The sequence below is a fragment of the Bubalus bubalis genome, chromosome 1 (genome assembly GCF_019923935.1).
Source record: "Bubalus bubalis isolate 160015118507 breed Murrah chromosome 1, NDDB_SH_1, whole genome shotgun sequence".
Lineage (NCBI taxonomy): Eukaryota > Metazoa > Chordata > Mammalia > Artiodactyla > Bovidae > Bubalus > Bubalus bubalis.
This window is the reverse complement of record NC_059157.1, coordinates 178,230,146-178,249,922: the sequence shown is the minus strand read 5'-3', so window position 1 is coordinate 178,249,922 and position 19,777 is coordinate 178,230,146. Positions and strand designations below refer to the sequence as shown.

The window sequence follows — 19,777 nt, the reverse complement described above, 5'->3', positions numbered from 1 at the left end:
GGCAAGGGATAAATTGGCAGATTGAGATTGACATATACACACTACTGTATATAAAAGAGATAACTAATAAAGACCTGGAGCTTCCCTTGTGGCTCAGATGGTAAAGAGTCTGCCTGCGACGCAGGAGACCCAGGTTCAATCCCTGGGTGGGGAAGATCCAATGGAGGAGGGTTGGCAGTCCGCTCCAGTATTCTTTCCTGGAGTATCCCATGGACAGAGAAGCCTGGTAAGCTACAGTCCATGGAGTTGCATACAGCCAGACATGACTGAGCGCTAACGCATACACAGTAAGGACCTACTTACTGTATACCACAGGGAACTCTACTCAATAGTCTGTAATGGCCTGTATGGGAAAAGAAATTTTTTTAAGTATATATATTTATAACAGATTCACTTTTCTGTTTGTTTCAGTTGTATAGCAAAGTGGATCAACTATACTGCAATAAAATTTTTTAAATAATAAAGTGAGTTTGGAAGTAGTCCCTCTTCTTCTGCTTTTTGGAAGAGTTTAAGGAGGACCATTATAGTGTTTTTAAGTGTTGGTCTTAGTTGTAAGTATAGTTTAAATTGTACTCATAGTGGACTGTTGGTTAAAGATGGAACATGTGTGAAACACATGTCAGAATATCGTAAATTAATGAAGCACATGAAAATGATAATTCTGTAAAACTGTTTCAAGATGCTTTTATGGAATATGTAATTTGCATTCATCTGATCAAAATTTGTATGAAATACCAAGATGTTTCTAATACTTAAAAAATTATGATTAAAAGAAGCTGGGTGAAAGGTATAAGGGAATTCTCTGTATTCTTTTGGTAGTTCTTCTGGAAATCTATAATTATTTCAAGATATAAAGGTTTTTCAATCATTTTAAATACAAAAACATTAGCCAACATGCCTTAGTTTAAAATCATATATGCAGTCATATATGTATATAATTGACATTTGCTATTTCCTATTCTTAAAGCTACTGAAAAGAAAAATAATTCAGGATTGTTAACTAAGTACAAATACTAATAGCAAGGTAAAGATACTTTATTGAATATTATGAAACATAGAAAGGGTCTAATCAGATTAAGATGCTTTCATTTCTAAAATGGATTGTCAGTTGTGGATTCCATGTGGTATGAAATAAGGAAGAGGTTGCCCTAAAAAGAATTCATCTTCAACTTACTATACAACTAGTGTTACAGACAGCTGGATGTTTATTATATCAATAATTGAGCATACTCTGTTTAGATATTTAAACTTCTAAAAAGGAAAGATTTAAACACTTGAAAATTTGAAAAAAAATTAAGGATTATTCTATCCAATTGACTTTTTGTTTATTGGTGACAAATATCTATAGTATATGTTTGCTGAGAACTTCTCTCAAAGAGTACATGAAACCATTTTCTACCTTGATATTTAAAAACGAAACCTCCAAATTATCAAAATAATGTGTAGGCCCAGTCACTGAAATTGTACCGATTGATGTCAGATTGTGCCTGGATCCAGAATGGCCAGCCTGGAAAAAAATGTACCATCATCCGAATGTAGGGACAGGATGTGTCACGTGATGTGGCCGTTTAACTGAAGAGCACAGCCTTGCTGCTCACTTTCAGAAGGGTAATAGTTTCCCCTCTTTCAATCCATGTTGTCACTTTGATCTTAAAACTGGGCAGATGGATACATGTATTGCACAACTGCCCCATTATAATCAAAGATTACAATGTCCACAAGATTCTAGGCTGCTTAAAAAAAGAAAAAAATGTTAAGTATTCATTACACAGTATGAAGTTTTTTGGTTACAGATTAAATGAAGAAAGATCAGGAGAGGGAAGGCAGTAGAGTATTATGAAAGCAAGAGCCGAAAGAAAAATGGAGTCAGAATATCAATGAAGGTATATGTTTGAATGTCATAGAAAATGATTAGCTATAAGGAATAAATATCCACTTAGAGATATATTAGTAAAAAGGTTATTTATAGTAAAAATATACAGAGAGCATATCAGTTCACTATTTTAGAAACTGAGCATACTACTCTTTCTCTCTGTATTATATGTACTCTTTTTTCTTAACCCCAGCTTCTCCTGCTGTGTTACTCATTATGAATGCCCCCAAGCAGTGGTCTAAAAAGGAAAGATTTAAACACTCAAAAATAAGAAAAATGTAAAATAAGGGTTATTCTATCCAACTGGCTTTTTGTTATAGCCTTCAGTTCTGCAGACTTTAAGACCCAGAGCTCTCAGCTAATTGACAATGTTTCAGTGCTTTAGTTCCAAGTCCCCAGTAGAGAAAACAAGGTTGGCCTACCTTGAGTCAGTGTCCCAACTAAACTTGACCGGAGATTGGATAGCGTGTGACTCATAAAGTTGTCCCACCTAGCCTGTGAAGAAGGCAAGTCTCTAAGAAGTAGGCTGTTCTATAACATCTATAGGATGTTCTCCTATAACTCTTGTTCAGTATATTGGAGAGAAGATCAGTTCGAGAAGGAATGGATAAGTGCCCTGAGCTCTGAGAAAAAGAGGGGATTATAAAATATATACACCCCCCCACACAAAAAAATAAATAAAAGAGTGTAATAGTCTCCTAAGTGTAATCTTCCTAGGAAGATTAGGTCAGTTTACATAAATCTCAGCAGTATCTTTCTGGATCCATCTCTTAGAGTAATGGAAGTCAAAAACAAACAAAACAAAATGGGGCCTGTTCAAACTTAAAAGCTTTGCACAGCAAAAGAAAACAAACAAAACAAAAGACAGCCCTCAGAATGGGAGAAAATATTTGCAGACAAAGCAACTGACAAGGGTTTAACCTCCAAAATATACATACAGCCTGATATCAAAAAACTCAAACAACAAAGCAACCCAGTCAAAAAATGGATAGAAAATCTAAATAGACATTTAACCAAAGAGAACATTCAGATGGCCAAAAAGCACATGAAAAGATACTGAACATTGCTAATTACTGGAAAATTGCAAATCAAAACTGCAGTAAGGTATAACCTCACACCAGTCAGAATGACCATCATCAAAAAGTCTACAAGTAATAAATGCTGGAGAGTGTAGAGAAAAAGGAACCCTCCTGCACTGTTGGTGGGAATGTGAATATGTAGCCACTACAGAGAACAGTACAGAGGTTCCTTAAAAAACTAAAAATAGAGCTGCCATATGATCCTGCAGTCCCCCTCCTGGGCATATATCCAGAAAGAAACTATAATTCGAAAAGATACATGCACCCCAGTGTTCACTGCAGCACTTTTTACAATAGCCAAGACATGGAAGCAACCAAAATGTCTATCAAGAGATGAATGAATAAAGGAGATATAATATATATGTGTGTATATGCATATATACACACATACATATACATATACATACAGTGGAATGTTGTGTGCATACTCAGTTGCTAAGTCATATCCAACTCTTTGCGACCCCATGGACTCTAGCCTGTCAGGTTCCTCTGTCCATGGGATTTTCCAGGCAAGAATACTGGAGTGAGTTGCCATTTCCTTCTCCAGGGAATCTTCCCAACCCAGGGATGCAACCCAAGTCTCCTACATTGGCAGGCACTTTCTTTACCTCTGAGCCACCTGGGAAGCCACAGCAAAATATGACTCAGCATTAAAAAGAATTAAATGTTATTTGCAGCAACATGGATGGATCTAGGAATTATTCTAAGTGAAGTAAGTCAGAGAAAGATAAATAGTCCATGATATCACTTATATTTGAAATCTAAAAGGTACCAATGAATATATATGTGTAACTGAATCACCTTGCTGTACACCTGAAACAAACACAAAGTTGTAAACCACATATACTTAAATTTTAAAATATTTTTTAAAAAGAAAATAAAAACAAATGATATAAATGAACTTATATACAGAACAGAAATAGGCCCACAGACATAGAAAAACTTATGGTTACCAAAAGGAAAAGATGAGAGTAGAGATGAATTAGGAGTTTGGAATTAACATATACACACTACTATATATAAAATACATAACCACCAAGCACCTACTGTATAGCACAGAGAACTATACTCAGTTTTTCATAGTAACCTATAAGGAGAAAGAATCTGAAAAAGAATATTTATGTTTGTGTATATATATGTACATATAGGGGTTTCCCAGGTGGTGCTAGTGGTAAAGAACTCGCCTGTCATTGAAGGAGAAATGAGAGATGTGGGTTTGATCCCTAGGCTGGAAATATTCCCTGGAAAAGGGCATGGCAACCCACTCCAGTATTCTTGCCTGGAGAATCCCATAGATAGAGGAGCCTGGCAGGTTGCAGTCCACAGGGTCACAAGGAGTCAGACACGACTAAAGTGACAACATGCACATGTATGTGTAACTGAATCACTTTGCTGTGCACTGGAAAGTAACACAACATTGTAAATCACCTCTGCTTCAGTTTTTAAAAAATCAATTAGGTTAGTTTACAAAATGAACTACCCACTGTCCATTCTATAACCCTACTCAACTTTGGTGTCCCAATAATCTTTACAGCTGCTTCCCATCCAACAGGAATGAGGGCCTTGGGAGATGAGATAAAGTAAATGATTAAAACTTTAGGAATATAACCAAAAATTTCCTGTAGTATAATGTCTGTCAAGGTGTAGATAGATACCTAGGTCTAAAGTCTGTTTCCCAGCTACAGTCATGATAAAAGTTTGTTTAAGCAGATGACAGATCAGACTGGAAAGCTCCGTTAAGTTCCATCCAGCTCACCAAGCTTGGTAAGCACCAGCATTCAAATGTCCTAGTCCTCCCACTCCAAAGTAATGGGGTTGGGATTGTCTTGATCCCCTCGTGCATAGTATAGGTGAGTAGTAGCAAGGGCATTCATAAGGAGGAGCACTGCCAGGGGTAGATGTACAGAGTGACAGTACTAAGCAATAGAAGGACTGGTTAAGTACTGGTTAATGGTACTATTTATCAGTGTGGATGTGTCACTTTTCTTAAAGGACCAAGACCTAGTTGGCAGAATGTTTTCAGATGCTTCAGTAAGAAAATACCTGTACAGGAATGCATTCTGTAGGATTTGGACATATGTTACTTAAGTTTGGAGATCAGGGTGGTACATGGCCCCCTTATTGGTTAACCAGAAATCTATTGATGAGTAGACTTTTATGAAGGAGCTTTCCTAGCAATAGTATGAGAATAGTCAATCCTGCTTTTGGCAGTGTATATTGGGAGGGAGTGATGCTGGGTCATGCAGCTCTAGTGGATTGTCTTCTGTACATTGTCTCTCAGTATTTTGTCCTATGGGCCAGGATGCTGGTCTTAGATTCAGGGCATGTGCTAAACCTCTTTATCAGGTAAAATGAAGGTTAGGCCACCTCATTCTAGATGGTGTCAGTCAGTCCCTCCTGAAACTAGTTTTCTAAAATAAAAATAACAAAACTAGTTTTAAAAGGTGACTCTGTTCCCAGTCCAAGTCTTATCCGAAGAATCAGAAATGGTAGTATATTAACAGATGGCTTCCTTCACTTCCTCATTAAGTTCTTCCTCTATACCAAGCACTGTACTGGTGTAGGGATACTGTAATGAACAAGCAAACAAGATCCCTGCCTCTGTAAAGCTGTTACATTCTATTGCAGGGATAAATATATTGAATGTGTAAACAATAAATAAAATAATTATAGATACTGATAAGTGCTGATACAGACAATAAACTGAGTAATGGGGTGAAAGTGAAAGCTGCTCAGTCATGTCTGACTCTTTGAAACCCAATTGAAGTACATATACACAAGGGAGTATTACTCAGCCATTAAAAAGAATACATTTGAATCAGTTCTAATGAGGTGGATGAAACTGGAGCCTATTATACAGAGTGAAGTAAGCCAGAAAGAAAAACACCAATACAGTATACTAACGCATATATATGGAATTTAGAAAGATGGTAACAATAACCCTGTATGTGAGACAGCAAAAGAGACACTGATGTCTAGAACAGTCTTTTCGACTCTGTGGGAGAGGGACGGGGGGGATGATTTGGGAGAATGGCATTAAAACATGTATAATATCATATAAGAAACGAATCACCAGTCCAGGTTCGATGCAGGATACTGGATGCTTGGGGCTGGTGCACTGGGACGACCCAGAGGGATGGTACAGGGAGGGAGCTGGGAGGGGGGTTCAGGATGGGGAACACGTGTATACCTGTGGCGGATTCATATTGATGTATGGCAAAAGCAATACAATATTGTAAAGTAATTAACCTCCAATTAAATAAATTTATATTAAAAAATAATAATAATAAAAAAAAAGAAACCCAATGGACTATGCAGTCCATGGAATTCTCCAGGACAGAATACTGGAATGGGTAACCTTTCCATTCTCCAGGGGATCTTCCCAACCCAGTGATCGAACCCAGGTCTCCCGCATTGCAGGCAGATTCTTTACCAGCTGAGCCACAAGGGAAGCCCAAGCATACTGGAGTGGGTAGCCTGTCCCTTCTCCAGTGGATCTTCCTGACCCAGGAATTGAACTGAGGTCTCCTGCATTGCAGGTGGATTCTTTACCAACTGAGCTATCAGGGAAAGGTAGAGAGTAATGAAACGGGACCTTGGTCAAGGAAGAAGTGTTTATTGGAGGAACCAAAACAGAGGCCAAGGAAAAACAGAACAAAATGAGGCCAGGAAAGTGGTAAGTAGATTCTGGACCTATATTTGGCCATGGTAGAGGAGTTTAGATTTTGTTTGGAATGGAGTAGGTGACCATTGTTGTTGTTCAGTTGTTCAGTAGTGTCTGTGCAACCCCATGGATTGCAGCACTCCAGACTTCCCTGTCCTTCACCATCTCCCAAAGTTTGCTCAAATTCATGTCCATTGAGTCGGTAATGCCATCCAACCATCTCATTCTCTGTCAGCCCTTCTCCTGCCTTCAATCTTTCCCAGCATCAGGATTTTTTTCCAGTGAGTCAGCTCTTCCCATCAGGTGGCCAAAGTATTGGAGCTTCAGCATCAGTCCTTCCAATGAGTATTCAGGGTTGATTTCCTTTAGGACTGACTGGTTTGATTTCCTTGCAATTCAAGGGACTCTCAAGAGTCTTTTCCAGCAATCCAGTTTGAAGACATCAATTCTTTAGCGCTCAGTCTATTTTATTGTCCAGCTCTCAACGTCTGTACATGACTACTGGAAAAATCATAGCTTTGACTGTATGAACCTTTGTAGGCAAAATAATGTCTTTGCTTTTTAATACACTGTCTAGATATGTCATTGCTTTTCTTCCAAGGAGTGAATGTCTTAATTTCATGGTTACAGTCATTGTCCACATTGATTTTGGAGCCCAAGAAAATAAAGTCTGTCACCGTTTCCATTGTTTCCCCATCTATTTGCCATGAAGTGATCGGACTAGATGCCATGATCTTTGTTTCTTGAATGTTGAGTTTTAAGCCAGCTTTTTCACTCTACTTTTTCACTTTTATCAAGAGGCTCTTTAATTCCTCTTCACTTTCTGCCATAAGGGTGGTGTCATCTGCATATCTGAGGTTATTGGTATTTCTCTCAGCAGTGTTCATTCCGGTTTATGCTTCATCCAGCCTGGCATTTCACATGATGTACTCTGCATATAAGTTAAATAAGCAGGGTGACAATATATATCCTTGACGTACTCCTCTCTCAATTTGGAACCAGTCTGTTGTTCTGAGTGTTCTAACTGTTGCATCTTGACCTGAATACAGGTTTCTCAGGAAGCAGGTCAAGTGGTCTGGTATTCCTATCTCTTTAAGAATTTGTTGTGATCCACACAGTCACGGGCTTTATTTAGCATAGTCAACGAAGCAGAAGTAGATGTTTTTCTGGAATTCTCTAGCTTTTTCTGTGATCCAACGGATGTTGGCAATTTGATCTCTGGTTCCTCTGCCTTGTACATCTGAAAGTTCTTGGTTCATATACTGTTGAAGCCTAGCTTGGAGAATTTTGAGCATGAGCTTGCTAACATGTGAAATGAATGAAGTTGTGTGGTAGTTTGAACATTCTTTGGCATTGCCTTTCTTTGGGATTGGAATGAAAACTGACCTTTTCCAGTCCTGTGGCCACTGCTAAGTTTTCCAGATTTGCTGACATATTGAGTGCAGCACTTTTAACAGCATCATCTTTAGGATTTGGAATAGCTCAGCTGGAATTCCAACACCTCCACTAGTTTTGTTCGTAGTGATGCTTCCTAAGGCCCACTTGACTTCACACTCCAGGATGTCTGGCTCTAGGTCAGTGATCACATCATTGTGGTTATCTGGGACATGAAGATCTTTTTTGTATAGTTCTTGCAACTATACAAAAAAGTTGTATAGTGCATTCTTGCTATCTCTTCATAATATCTTCTGCTTCTATTAGGTCCATACTATTTGTGTCCTTTATTGTGCCCATCTTTGCATGAAAAGTTCCCTAGGTATCTCTAATTTTCTTGAGGACATCTCTAGTCTTACCCAGTCTGTTGGTTTCCTCTGTTTCTTTGCATTGTTCACTTAAAAGGGCTTTCTTATGCCTCCTTGATATTCTCTGGAATTATGCATTCAGATGGGTATATCTTTCCTTTTCTCCTTTGCCTTTTGCTTCTCTTTTCTCAGCTATTTGTAAGGCCTCCTCAAACAACCATTTTGCCTTTTTGTATTTCTTTTTCTTGGGGATGGTTTTGATCACTGTCTCCTAGACAGTGTTACAAACCTCCATCCATAGTTCTTCAGGCTCTCTGTCTATCAGATCTAATCCCTTGAATCTGTTTGTCACTTTCACTGTATAATCATAGGGGATTTGATTTAGGTCATACCTGAATGGCCTGGTGGTTTTCCCTATGTTCTTCAATTTACGTCTGAATTTTGTAGTCAGCTCCCGTCTTGTTTTTGGTGACTGGTAACCACTGGAGCATTTGAAATAGGAGTGTGATTCACTGATTTGTATTGCTGTAAATGTGCTGTTTGAAAAATTACTGAAGTATGGAGAGGCAACATGGAAAGCAGAGAGACCAGTTAGAAGGCCATAATGGTAGTGCAGGTAATAGAGCTGGGTAATTTGGGCCAAGATTGTAGCAGGATTCTAATTAGAAGTGGTCAAAATTGAGAGAGGTTTTGGCAATAAGGTTGATAGGCCTTAATGAGCTTATTGGAGGAGGAAATGGCGACCCACTCCAGTATTCGTGCCGAGAAAATCCCATGGACAGAGAAGCCTGGCAGGCTACAGTCCATGGGGTTGCAAAGATTCAGATATGACTGAGCGACTGAGCACAGTGAGTTTATATCCTAGGTATGGCCAACAAATATGTCAAGACGGCTATTGCACTTTTTTGGACTTACAAACACCTACCAAGTTATCTGTAAAAAGATCTAATGCCCCCATAAGTTATTCCAGTTGTGTTACCAGCTATACTGGGTTGTCTGTGTATACAGTAAGGAATTCAGTTCAGTTCAGTCGCTTAGTCATGTCCGACTCCTTGTGACCCCATGAATTGCTGCACACCAGGCCTCCCTGTCCATCACCAACTCCCAGAGTTCACCCAAATCCATATCCATCGAGTCAGTGATGCCATCCAGCCATCTCATCCTCTGTTGTCCCCTTCTCCTCTTGCCCCCAATCCCTCCCAGCATCAGAGTCTTTCCCAATGAGTCAATTCTTCGCATGAGGTGGCCAAAGTACTCGAGTTTCAGCTTTAGCATCATTCCTTCCAAAGAAATCCCAGGGCTGATCTCCTTCAGAATGGACCTGTTGCCAGTCATATTTCTGCTTCCCAAATTTCATCAACACATTTTTCTATACTTACCTGGTTTAACGTTCAGGAACAGAGTTAACCACTCTCTCCTTGAAATACCTTATTCACTTTAAAATAGTTGTCAAGAACTGTGCAATATCTTAGATTTTACCCTGTTTGTAAGCCAGCAGTTTAGCTTGCCAGTTTCATGAATGCTGTGAGGTGAATGTTATAACCACTACACTACAGAAGCTCCATTAGTTTCATGAATGGTGGTAGAAGGCATAAGACTTATGGATCAGAGACAGGTTAATTGTCTGTAATAAACACAGCAATAGCAGTAGCCACAGTAGGAGTCTTTTTGTACTGGTTCCCTTAGCCCAGTCACTCTCAGGCAATGTGAAAGGGGCCAAACTACAGCTACTGGCATGGTAGGTTGTGTTATTAGAAAGGAAGCCTGATCTTAGAGAATGCAAATCTTTTATGGTGGGCAATTAGCATGCCTTCTCTTTGCTCCAGAGGGAGGCAGTATCAAGTGTTCCAAGGTCGTTTGCTATACAGACAGTCTTGAAAAAGATCATGTGGAACTGTCATATTATATAAAATATCTTATCACTAATTATCAAGACAGGCAGTGCCTTGCTTGCAATGTGTACAGAAACATGAGAGACCCATGGAGAACTGTCTCACAATTCCTCCCTTCCTGACCACTTTTCTGTCTTCTCTGCTGATTCCACTTCATTCCCTCAGACTCTAAGTACTGTAGGTACTACTCTCCTGTAGCCATTAGCACATATAGCTACTTAATTTAAATTTTCAACTATTCAGTTGCATTAGCCGTATTTCAGGTGTTCAATAGCCACATGAATGGCACGGATATATAAAATATTTCATCATCTCAGACAGTTCTATTGAACAGCACCTAGGCTTAGCCTTGGTTGCTTCTTTCTTATTCTGTTCCTATGTAGAAACATAGATTTCTGTAGAATCTTAAAGAATAAGATTTATTATAGGATATATATGTATTTCTTTTCTTTCTATATTCCCTCCCTTGGTGATCGCATCTAGTCTCAAGGCTTTAACTATGAGTCTCGGATTTATACCAGCCTAAATCTCTCCCCAGAAGTCTAGGTTTAATTCTCTAACAGCATTCTGCACATCTTTATCTGAATGTCTAGTAGGCATCTCAAAAGTAACAGCCAAAATTGAGTTACTGACCACCTTGCCACCACTGATGTCATCTCCCACCAATGAATTGGTTCTTCCTGCAGTCTTCCCAGTCTGAATTATCTCAGTTTTCTTCTTCCAATTGTTCAGGAAAAGAAACAAGTGTTTTAAAAAAAAAAAAATCAACCCTTAGATTCACCCTCGACCTCTCTCTTTTCCACAAAGCTCTCACATGTGTCCCATTGGCTCTTGTTTCAAAATATATCCGGAATCTGACTTTTCACCTTTCCTCTACTGTCACTTGGTTCAAGCCAACATCATCTTTTGCCTGGAATATTCTAGGCAAATTTGGCCCCCTTTTTTGGTCTCCCTACTTCTACCCTTGTCCCTGTAGTCTGTTCCCATAAGAGCAACTAAAATGATCTTGTTTTAAAAGTAAGTCAGATCATGTAATTTCTCTGCTTAAAATTCCTTAGTAGATTCCTATCTCATTCAGTAAAAGTCAAAGTCTAGTCACACTGGCATTCTCACCTTGCTAAAATATGAAGATGTGTTCCCACCTCAGAGCCTTTATAGTTGATATTTTTTCTATCATGCCCCTTCCCCCCAACCAAGCTCCACACATGTGCTTTTTCCCTCATGATACTGACTTATTGAAGAGACCTGGCCAGTTGTCTTAGAGAATGAGCCATATCATGAACTTCTCTGTTTACCTATGGTGGTTTAAAACTTATTTCTCTATTGCCTATATTTCCTATAAATGAATGTTAAATCTGAAAATTTGATTAAAGCTAAATATTCTTGGCAAGAAAAGTCCATGCGTGATATTCAGGCTTCATAATGCATCCAGTTGGGAGCTACGTATTATCTGATATCCCACCGTTAGTGATTCTAAGTTTAACTAAGGTGTTATGGTGGTGACTTTCAGATCCCTTCATTATAAATTTATATTTGTACCTTTGTGATTAACAATCTGAATGGTGAATGTTATTTTTTTAATCACATGATTTTTAAGAATGATTTTGAGCTATTTGTATTTTTTCAAATAAAATATTTTTTAGAGATCCAGCCAATATATATTGGGTTGGCCAAAGAGTTCATTCAGTTTTTTTCTGTGAGATGGCTTTAGTAGGGCTCAGTGTATTTAACTTCATTCAACACAATTTTGTTAGGTTGTATTGTTACAGCTGTCGTATCAGCGCACATTTTTCAGAAAACTCACCAAAATAGGTGAATTTTTGTGTAGCCATTTTAATATTGAAAATGGAAGAAAAGAAGCAGTTATTTTCAGCATATTATGCTTTATTATTTCAAGAAAAGTAAAAACACAACTGAAATGTAAGGAAAGATTTTTGCAGTGTATAGAGAAGGTGCTGTGACTGAACATGTCAAGTGAAAAGTGAAAATGAAAGTCACTGAGTCATGTCCAACTCTTTGCGATCCCATGCACTATACAGTCCATGGAATTCTCCAGGCCAGAATACTGGAGTGGGTAGCCTTTCCCTTCTCCAGGGGATCTTCCCAACCCAGGGATTGAACCCAGGTCTCCTGCATTGCAGGTGGATTCTTTACCAGCTGAGCCACAAGGAAAGCCAAAGAATACTGGAGTTGGTAGCCTATCCCTTCTCCAGCAGATCTTCCCAACCCAGGAATCGAACCGGGGTCTCCTCATTGCAGGTGGATTCTTTACCAACTGAGCTATGAGGGAAGCCTGAACATGTCAAAAGTGGTTTGCAAAGTTGCATGCTAGAGATTCTTTGCTGGACGATGCTTTATGGTAGAACAGTTGAAGTTGATAGTGATCAAACTGAGACATTAATTAAGAACAATCAACACTACACTAAGGGAGCCAACTTAGTCATTTACACCAGCTTGGTTATGTTAAATTGCTCTGATGTTTGGATTCCGCATAAGTTAAGCAAAAAAGAACTTCTTAACCATATTTACACATGTGATCCTCTACTGAAACATAACCAAAACATTCAGTTTTTTAAGACAAATTGTGATAGGTGATGAAAAGTAAATACCGTACAATAATGTGGAACAGAAGAGATCATGGGGCAAGCGAAATGAACCACCACCAACCGCACCAAAGGCCAGTCTTTATCCAAAGAAGGTGATGTTGTGTATATGATGGGATTGGAAGGGACTCCTCTATTATGAGCTCCTTCCAGAAAACCAAACGATTGATTCCAGCAGGTACTGCTCCCAGTTAGACCAACTGAAAGCAGCAGTTGATGCTAAGTGTCCAAAATTTGTGAATAGAAGCTCATAATCTTTCATCGGGATAAGCAAGACTGCGTGTTTCTTTGATGACCAGGCAAAAACTGTTACAGCTTGACTGGGAAATTCTGATTCACCCACCATATTCATCAGATATTGCAACTTCAGATTTCCATTTATTTCAGTCTTTAAAAAGTTCTTTTAATGGAAAAATTTCAATTCCCTAAAAGACTGTAAAAAGCACCTGGAACAGTTCTTTGCTCAAAAAGAGAAAAAGCTTTGCGAAGACAGAATTATGAAGTTGCCTGAAAAATGGCAGAAGATACTGGAACAAAACATTGAATACATTGTTGAATGAAGTGCTTGGTGAAAATGAAAAATATGTCTTTTATTTTTATTTAAAAATGGAAGGAACTTTTTGGCCAACCCAGTAAAGCAGATAACAGCAGAGCTATTCTAATTGCAGTGGGAAATGGCTAGTATTGGCAGCTTCCAAGGGAACTCTGACGAGCTGTTTGTAATTCACAGAGCCCAGCCAAGCGCTGGAGGAAGCAAGGCCTGAAGAAGGTCCATGAAGTCTGAAGGTGGCCTCCGGCCTTATGAGAAAGGTTCGGCGTGCTTTGTGTTAGAGCAGTGTGTCACTTCCTGGGAAAGCCATGGTTATGGATGGTCACCAGAATGGCACTTGGTTTTTCCCTGGCAGTCCACCCACTGCTTTTGGTTGTCTGGGTGCTGTCTTTGACATTCTATCTATTCTGCAGATGTGAAGATTTGAAACTACTTCATTTTTAGTGTGTGTTGGGCTGCACTCTTTTCCTTTTTTTCCAGCTTCAGTTGGAAACTCTTCATCCACAAAGAATTCCAGAATCAGACATTATTCATCTTGTGTCTGGAACACTAAAATCTCATGAGGTTCCATGTCTTACCTCTTTCCACCTTTAAAATATTGAAAATACTGTCACAGCTGAAGTCAGTTTTATTATTTGCTTGCTGCTTGCTTCCTTTATGCACCTTTCTTATCATAGAGCTTTAATGTGCCTTAGTAAAGAGCTGAACAAGTAAATTTGGTATGTCCACAGATTGTATCTAGGATGTATGCCATGATTTTAATTTTCATGAAAAGGTGTTTTCCTATCTTAAGTGGAAAAGGCAGATAATAAACTATAATTGTCTCACTTTTGTTTTAAAAATTGATAAATATTTGTAAAATTCCACATGTCTATTTATGTGTATGTTTATGTGTGTGTTGAAAGTCAAAAAGGGGAAAAGTCTTCATATTGATACTGTCTCTGGGTGTGATCTTTATTTTCCTCTTTGTATTTTCTCTTTTTTTTTTTTCCAGCAGTCATGTCTTATTTCTCAGTCATTACTTTTACAAAGATTAAAACTGTTGTTTAAGAAATAAGCAGTGATAACTTCAATCTGTCAAATCCAAGCCACGTTCAAAGCAGTTCCAGACTCCTCCTCAGCTACTGCCATCCATGCCATCTTTGGGGATTTTTCTCTGGTCTGTTATCGTCCCATTCAAGCAAGTTTTCCCCTGACTCAGGCTTCTATTTATTTAACTCCAGGTTCCTGGTCATCACCTAGAATTGCCCACTGGAGAGCTTCTCTGATCACTTATACCGCCATAAACTTGTCAGAAAAAGAAAGGTGGATGTAAAAATTATGTTCTAAAAGGAACTGTCACAAGAGTGTGATTTCCATCAAGGCCCAGAAGTGCCCCCCAGTATACCCCTGTATACCCCAGTTGAGTGGATTGATTTATTCTTCTTTGCCTCATTTATTTTGTAAGTTCCTACAGTCAGGAGCTTTGCTTGTTTTCTGTGATACCCTAAACATTTTGGGTACTTAGTATACATTAACAAATAATCCTTTTTTCTTTTTAAAGATCCATAATTACCTAATAAAACTGAATGTAGGATCTGTTGTCAGCTTTGGCCAGAATTTGTACTTGCACAGGGATACAGAAAAGAACAGGATTTAAAGATAACTTATGGACTTCCCTTGTGACTCAGTGGTAAAGAATCTACCTGCCAGTGCAGGAGACACAGGTTCAATCCCTAATCGGGAAAGATCCCACATGCTATGGAGCAACTAAGCCTGTGCACCACAACTTTTGAGCCTGTGCTCTAGAGCTTGGGGGCCACAACTGCTGAGCCCATGTGAGGCTCCACAGCAAGAGAAGCCACAACAGTGAGTAGCTCCTGCTCCCCACACCTAGAAAAAGTCCACGCACCAACAGAGACCCAGCACCAAAAAGAAAGAAAGAAATTTTAAAAAAGAAATAAAGATAACTTACATTTGTGATCACAGGTAGTCACATAAGCCTTTGAGCTGCCTTCATTTACAGCCTCACTGATTCTCTTCTGAAATCTCTGCAGAGCCCTTCTACCTGCTCTGCCTGGCTTTGGTCTTGCTTCCCCAGCTCTGTCCTCTGCAGTGCTACACAGTAATACACCCACAGTGTAAACCTGACTGAGTCCCCCCACCCCCACTGAAGCCGCTCGGGAGTCTCTGATGCTGTTGCCTCTTCCCCACCCCTTTAGTGGTAGCACCTAGAAGCCTCTCTTCACACTTGACATTGAAATAACACCAAACTCCCAGGAGCTCCTCATATCTCCCAGGCTACCTCCTGCCTGGCCCTCTTTATCCACAAGGCATCTTCCCTTTCTTTCAGCAGCCACTGCCTCTGCTCCATTCCAAACTGGGCTTGGCAGTCCTGCTCTCTGGGGTGCCTTCCTTGATATAAAAAATATTCTTTTCTCTGCCTACTTACAATGTAAGCTCGCTTGAGGCAAAATTATAGGATTTGTAGTTTACTTGTCTTGAAGAGTACCTGGCTTGTAGTAGCATCAAATGTTTATTAAACTGGGTTGTATATATGTTCTTCTAAATCATCCAAATGATTTTCATCTACAGAATGTGATTTTATCTTTATATGATCTGCTCCAAAATAAGAAAAGCCTCAGAAAAGGGAAATATATGAATCAGAGTAACTTAAAGTACTAGCAGCAACGGAGATAGCTATTATTGATGTTTTGGAATGTATTATAGAGAATTTTTTAATTATAAAATGGTCAAAGTTTAACCACCAGACTTCCCATGTAGCTCAAAGGTAAAGAGTCCACCTGCCAATGCAAGAGATGCAGGAAACATTGGTTCCCTGGGTTGGGAAGATTCCTTGGAGAAGGAAATGGCAACCCACCCCAGTATTCTTCTCTGGCAAATCACGTGAGCAGAGGAGCCTGGTAGGTTACAGTCCATGGGGTTGCAGAGTCAGGCAGGACTGAGTGAGTGAGCGTGCACACATGCACAAAGTTTAACTCCATGATTTGCCACTTAGAGCCAATACTCAGAAATCGGTAGTTTTGCAAATGACATGCATTAAAAATTAATAGCCAGTTCAGGAACTTCCCTGGTGGTCCAGTGGCTGAGACTCCGTACTCCTAATGCAGGGGACCCAGGTTTGATCCCTGGTCAGGGAACTAGGTCCCACATGCTACAACTAAGAGTTCACATGCCACAACTAAACCTCTTGTGTGCCTCAGCTAAACACCAGCACAGCCTAATAAATAAATATTTTTTAAAAATTAATAGCCAGCTCATTGTGCTTCCCATATCAAAAAAATACAGAATAGTTTTTAGGTAAAATATTGCTTTTTTGTAATTCAAAGCAAGAAGGAATTTTGCTTTTCTTGTGTTCCCTAGACCCCAGAACCATCGCTTGTCCTCTTTTCCAGAAGAGAAGGTGAATCCCAGTGAGGGCATTGACTTGACCACCTTACTGAGCTTGTCAGTGCAGAAGTAGAAGCTGCACGAGGAACTCCCGCCTGCCCACCTGGTGCTTTTTCCCTCAGCCACATTTCCTCCTCCTCCACTGGAGTAAAGAAAAAAGTAAGTCTTTAAGCACTTCCTAGATCCTGTATGCTCAAATTAGGCCTGCTGCTGAGATGTTCTTAAAAGTAAAGACATCAGCGTTAAACCTAGAACATTAATTGTTCTTTCATGTGCATATATATAATTTCTTTGAGCATCAGAAAAATATTGCCTTCTATGAGATTTCTTATTTTCTCAACAATTTTTGAAGTGAACACAAAAGATAAAATATTCCAGGTCTCCTTTTTTTATCCTACAAGTAGCTCTGTAGTATATGTTTTTGTATCCCTCTAAATTGTTCTCTTGGGATCAGTTTCCATACTGAGTCATCCACTACAGAGTGCCGGTGTTTTCCAGGAAGATTATCTTATTATTTCTAAATGACTCATTCCTTCTGAATCATCACACCTTATGTACTGTGTTTAAAAAAAAAAAAGTTTTAGGCGCTTTTCTACAGTTTTTCCTTATCTAGTCTCCAGAATGTCCTATTTAAATAACACGGATATTCAAACAGTCATCCCTTGCGTCTATGATTTGTGCAGATCATTTTCTTCTTGAACCCTTTCATCAGCTGAGATAAGTGGTGGAAGTTCTTTACCTCATACTCTCTGCTCCAGGTGTTTCCTGAAATAGAACACACAAATAGCAACATAAAAAATTGTGTAACATCATTCTCTATTTTCCATCATTATATGTATACTGTTTAAGGTTATATTAACTCCTCAAATTTCTACATGAAATTAGGGAGAAACATGTACAAAAGAAAAGTATACTTTTAATGTTTATTGGTACATTATTGGTACAAACTCTTTGGAATTGAGAATGTTGGAAGAATGCAGCACTTTCCTCCCTTGACTTCCATGTCACATTTGGCTGGTTCTCTTCCTGCCTTTTGAAAATGCAGTCTCTGTCTCCTTCCTTGTGTCCTTCTCTTCACCCTGAACATATCAGCCTTCCTCAGAGTTTTGTCTTTGTCTTATTTCTCATTCTGTGCAGATCAGTCTTGTCCGCTCTTGGGACTTTAAAACCTTTATCTGACACTTACTCCCAAGTTTTTATTTTCAACTCCTGTCTCTTTACTGCCATGTATATTCATCTGAATGAGAAGTATCTCTTCGGGATGCCCTACGAAAACAGCCCATGCCTGAAGCTGAATTTCAGTTTTCTCACCCCTCTTCCATCACATTAGCTAAATAAAGGGTAAAAATTATGTGACCATCTCAACAGGTTCAGAATAGATATTTAACAGAACTAAACCACCTCATGAGATTTTTTAAAAATCTCAACAAACTAGAAATAGAACTTTCTCAATCTGATAAAGGATATCTACTAAAAAACCTGCAGCTGTGATCATGGTGAAGAACTGAGTACTTTTTCCTAAGATCAGATACAAGGCAAGGATTTCTGAACTCATATTTCTAGTCAGTATTGTTCTGAAGATTCTAACCAGTGCAGTGGTCAGTAAGGCAGTAAGTATTAAAGGGAAAAAGTAAAACTCTCTAGTTTCAAACAATACAATAGTCTATATGGAAAATCCCAAGTAATCTACCCCCCCCAAATCCTTTAATAAATGAATTTAGCCAAGTGGCAAGTGATAAGATCAATATACATAAATCAACTGTATTTTTCTATACCAACAACAAACACAGTGGAAAATGAAATTAGTATAACTACCATTTGTATTAGCATCATAAAACATGAAATATTTGGAAGTAAATTTAATGAAAGGCCTATAGACATTGCTTAGAGAAATGAAAGAGCATGTAAATACATGGAGAGATACATTTATGTTCATGGATTATAATGATTGGAGACTTGATATTGTTAAGGTCTCCATTGTCACCAATGATTTAGATTAAATGAAATTCCAGTCAATCCTGCATGTTTCTTTGTGAAAATAGGCACAGTGATTCCAGTATCACTATGGAAGTGCAGAGGACCTAGAATAGCCAAAACAATTCTGAAAAAGAAGAAATGGTGCATTTACATTATTATCTTAAGGCTTACTGTAAAGCTACAATAATTAATACAGAATGGTATTGGTATATACAAAGACAAAAGAATAGAGAATCCAGAAATAAGTCTATATGTATGGTGATTTGCTTTTCAACAGAGGCTCCAACACAGTTCAGTGGGGACAGGATAGTCTTTTGAACAAGTGATGCAGGATAATGTTGAAATTCAGCCTCATTCCATACATGAAAATTAATTCAAAATAGATCAGAGACCTAAACATAACACTTGAAACGCCTGAAAACCTTAAAGCATCTATGACCTTAAGATAGACAGAAATCTTAAGACAGGATACAAATTTATTAACTACAAAAGATAATTTGATTAGTTGGATTAATAAAATTAGTAGAATTAAAATTGGAATTAAAATCTCCTATTCTTCAAAAGCTACTGCTCAGAAACTGGATAGGAAAGCCACAGACCAAGAGACAATATCTACATCTAAAATATGTAAATGAGCTTTTAGAACTCAGTAGTCAAAAGCAACCCAAAAGAGTAGCATAGAAACTTAACCAAAAAAAGAATTGTATATGAATTGCTAATAATAAGCATATGACACTTTGTTGTAGAGCAGAAACTAGCACAACATTATAAAGCAACTATACCCCAATTTTTAAAAAAGCATATAAAAATTGTTCAACATCATTAGTCATCAGGGAAATGCAAATTAAAACCACAGTGTGTGGATACCACTTCACACCTGCTAAAATGGCTAAAATTAAGGAAACTGACAAGTATCCAAAAGGCTGTAGGGCAACTAGAGCTCTTGAGTGTTGCTGATGAGACCATAAAATGGCAGAACCACTTTGAAAAACTATTTTACAGGTTTT

The 19,777-nt window shown here is 38.5% G+C and overlaps 1 protein-coding gene and 1 non-coding gene across 6 annotated transcripts in view; both read left to right on the top strand.

Annotated features, from left to right (window-relative positions):
- Positions 1-19,777, top strand: part of PPP2R3A (protein phosphatase 2 regulatory subunit B''alpha) — a 223,965-nt gene that overhangs the window by 25,661 nt on the left and 178,527 nt on the right. The window contains exon 2 of one of the 5 annotated variants that reach the window (XM_025291375.3): positions 16,799-16,952. The exons of 2 other annotated variants lie outside the window; for them this stretch is intronic. The gene's annotated coding sequence lies outside the window, so the exon portion shown is untranslated. Of the gene's footprint in view, positions 1-16,766; positions 16,953-19,777 lie in introns of those variants that run through there. 2 more of the 5 variants (XM_025291369.3, XM_044946881.2) reach the window with 2 other exon arrangements.
- On the top strand, positions 83-154 carry TRNAR-GCG. Its single transcript has one exon. It is a non-coding gene; the product is annotated as a tRNA-Arg (tRNA).